The sequence below is a fragment of the Candoia aspera genome, chromosome 7 (genome assembly GCF_035149785.1).
Source record: "Candoia aspera isolate rCanAsp1 chromosome 7, rCanAsp1.hap2, whole genome shotgun sequence".
Lineage (NCBI taxonomy): Eukaryota > Metazoa > Chordata > Lepidosauria > Squamata > Boidae > Candoia > Candoia aspera.
The window spans coordinates 1884262-1887798 of record NC_086159.1 but is presented as its reverse complement, the minus strand read 5'-3'; positions in this window follow the sequence as shown (position 1 = coordinate 1887798).

Here is a 3537-nt window from a genome sequence, read left to right as displayed (position 1 = left end):
GTCAATCTGCACATTAGCAGCTACAAAATACACGGGAGTCTGGCGATCTTTGCTGGTTGGCTCAATCAAAGTATTGTCACGGGAGGTTCCAGGTGGGACACTCTCCCCCCAGTGTTGTTACTCGTTGGAAATGAAAGCCTGCCTTTAATGCTTTAATTGTGTAGGATTCTGACCGAGCCCCAACCCTCCCCGGTTCCGGGTTGAGCCCACCTCCCTCTTCCAAGACCGTGAGGCCCTTCAGATGAAATTCACTCTTTCTAAAGGAAGGGCTGTTGGTGCTACCTATTGACACCAACAAGCCAAACTAGGGAAGCTGATCCTCCGCACCTCACCACTCCATGTCATCATTCTATGTCTCACCATTCCATCCCTTCTAAAGAAATAAAAAGTTCCTCCCATTATCCTCATCCAGCTCAACTCATTGTCCTACACAATCTTCTCCTTGTCTGATGTAACTCTATCTTCCTGTGTCCCCGCTTGGTCCCCCAAAAGCTGATGCTCCTTCAGGAAATTTTGGGCCCATTCTACTCCCAAGGCGGGTGGCAGTAGAGGGGGCATTGAAGAGAGGAGAGATCCTGCTGCAAGTATCTTGAGTGACGTTTTGGAGATTGATGGCAGAAAGTTCTCCAGAGGTTTTTTTTCCCTTCATTATTAAAGGACTGAACCAAAATGGGGACACAGAAGGAGGAAGGTTAGGGCTGGCTGCATCTTAGGTCATGTGGGACTGCCTGAGCAGATTCTAAGCACAGGTGTTCCCTCTCCCATTGCCCTCCCTTCTTGGCCCTCCCACATTGGTAGGACGACCCTACTGCCAATCAAACAGCAGCTGCCAATCAAACAGCAATGTTGCTCGGGAAGGGGAGCGGGAGGGAAGACAAGATGTCTGCCTGGAGCTCGGCAGCCACAGCATTCGTTGGGGAATAGAATAAACAGAGCCCAGACCCCAGGAGTAGAAGTAATGAGCCAAAGTAAAGAACAGGCAGAATCAACCCAGCCAAACCCCTGCTGAGCAGGGGGCAACGGGAAGGAAGGCAGCCACCGAGAAAATGGGGCGTGAGAGGGGTGGAGCCAAGATTGGGAAGAGTCCAGAAGCCCCACCAGGAAAAAGGGAGGAAAAAGACAAGCTGTGGATCGAACAGAAATCGAAAGCAGAGACTAAAAAAGATAAAACTCAGACCATGCTCTGTGGGAAAAGGAGTATAGCTCTACGGAGAGTGACCGTCAAGTTATACAGGGATTGTTGTTGTTGTTTATTCGTTTAGTCGCTTCCGACTCTTCATGACTTCATGGACCAGCCCACGCCAGAGCTTCCTGTCGGTCGTCAACACCCCCAACTCCCCCAGGGACGAGTCCGTCACCTCTAGAATATCATCCATCCACCTTGCCCTTGGTCGGCCCCTCTTCCTTTTGCCCTCCACTCTCCCCAGCATCAGCATCTTCTCCAGGCTGTCCTGTCTTCTCATTATGTGGCCAAAGTACTTCAGTTTTGCCTTTAATATCGTTCCCTCAAGTGAGCAGTCTGGCTTTATTTCCTGGAGGATGGACTGGTTGGATCTTCCTGCAGTCCAAGGCACTCTCAGAATTTTCCTCCAACACCACAGTTCAAAAGCATCGATCTTCCTTCGCTCAGCCTTCCTTATGGTCCAGCTCTCGCAGCCATAGGTTACTACGGGGAACACCATTGCTTTAACTATGCGGGCCTTTGTTGTCAGTGTGATGTCTCTGCTCTTAACTATTTTATCGAGATTGGTCATTGCTCTTCTCCCAAGGATTAAGCGTCTTCTGATTTCCTGACTGCAGTCAGCATCTGCAGTAATCTTTGCACCTAGGAATACAAAGTCCTTCACTGCCTCTACGTTTTCTCCCTCTATTTGCCAGTTATCAATCAAGCTGGTTGCCATAATCTTGGTTTTTTTGAGGTTTAGCTGCAAGCCAGCTTTTGCACTTTCTTCTTTCACCTTCATCATAAGGCTCCTCAGTTCCTCTTCACTTTCAGCCATCCAAGTGGTATCATCTGCATATCTGAGATTGTTAATGTTTCTTCCAGCAATTTTAACTCCAGCCTTGGATTCCTCAAGCCCAGCTTGTCGCATGATGTGTTCTGCATAGACGTTGAATAGGTAGGGTGAGAGTATACAGCCCTGCCGTACTCCTTTCCCAATCTTAAACCAGTCCGTTGTTCCGTGGTCTGTCCTTACTGTTGCTACTTGGTCATTATACAGATTCCTCAGGAGGCAGACAAGATGACTTGGTATCCCCATACCACTAAGAACTTGCCACAATTTGTTATGGTCCACACAGTCAAAGGCTTTAGAATAGTCAATAAAACAGAAATAGATGTTTTTCTGAAACTCCCTGGCTTTTTCCATTATCCAGCGGATATTGGCAATTTGGTCCCTAGTTCCTCTGCCTTTTCTAAACCCAGCTTGTACATCTGGCAATTCTCGCTCCATGAACTGCTGAAGTCTACCTTGCAGGATCTTGAGCATTACCTTACTGGCATGTGAAATGAGTGCCACTGTTCGATAGTTTGAACAGTCTTTAGTGTTTCCCTTTTTTGGTATGGGGATATAAGTTGATATTTTCCAATCTGATGGCCATTCTTGTGTTTTCCAAATTTGCTGGCATATAGCATGCATTACCTTGACAGCATCATCTTGCAAGATTTTGAACAGTTCAGCTGGGATGCCATCGTCTCCTACTGCCTTGTTATTAGCAATGCTTCTCAAGGCCCATTCAACCTCACTCTTCAGGATGTCTGGCTCTAGCTCACTGACCACACCGTCAAAGCTATCCCCGATATTGTTATCCTTCCTAGACAGGTCTTCTGTATATTCTTGCCACCTTTTCTTGATCTCTTCTTCTTCTGTTAGGTCCTTGCCATCTTTGTTTTTGATCATACCCATTTTGGCCTGGAATTTACCTCCAATGTTTCTAATTTTCTGGAAGAGGTCTCTTGTCCTTCCTATTCTATTGTCTTCTTCCACTTCCGTGCATTGCTTGTTTAAAAATAATTCCTTATCTCTTCTGGCTAACCTCTGGAATTTTGCATTTAATTGGGCATATCTCCCCCTGTCACTGTTGCCTTTTGCTTTCCTTCTTTCTTGGGCTACTTCTAGTGTCTCAGCAGACAGCCATTTTGCCTTCTTGGTTTTCTCTTTCTTTGGGATGTATTTTGTTGCCGCCTCCTGAACAATGCTGCCAACCTCTGTCCAGAGTTCTTCCGGGACCCTATCTACTAAGTCCAGTCCCTTAAATCTATTCTTCACCTCCACTGCATATTCCTTAGGAATATTAGTGAGCTCATATCTAGCTGATCTGTGGGTCTTCCCTAATCTCTTTAGTCTGATCCTAAATTGTGCAAGAAGAAGTTCGTGATCTGAACTACAGTCAGCTCCAGGCCTTGTTTTTACCGACTGTACAGATGTCTGCCACCTTTGGCTGCAAAGGATGTAATCAATCTGATTTCGGTATTGTCCATCTGGGGAAGTCCATGTATAAAGCCGTCTCTTAGGTTGTTGGAAGAGAGTGTTTGTT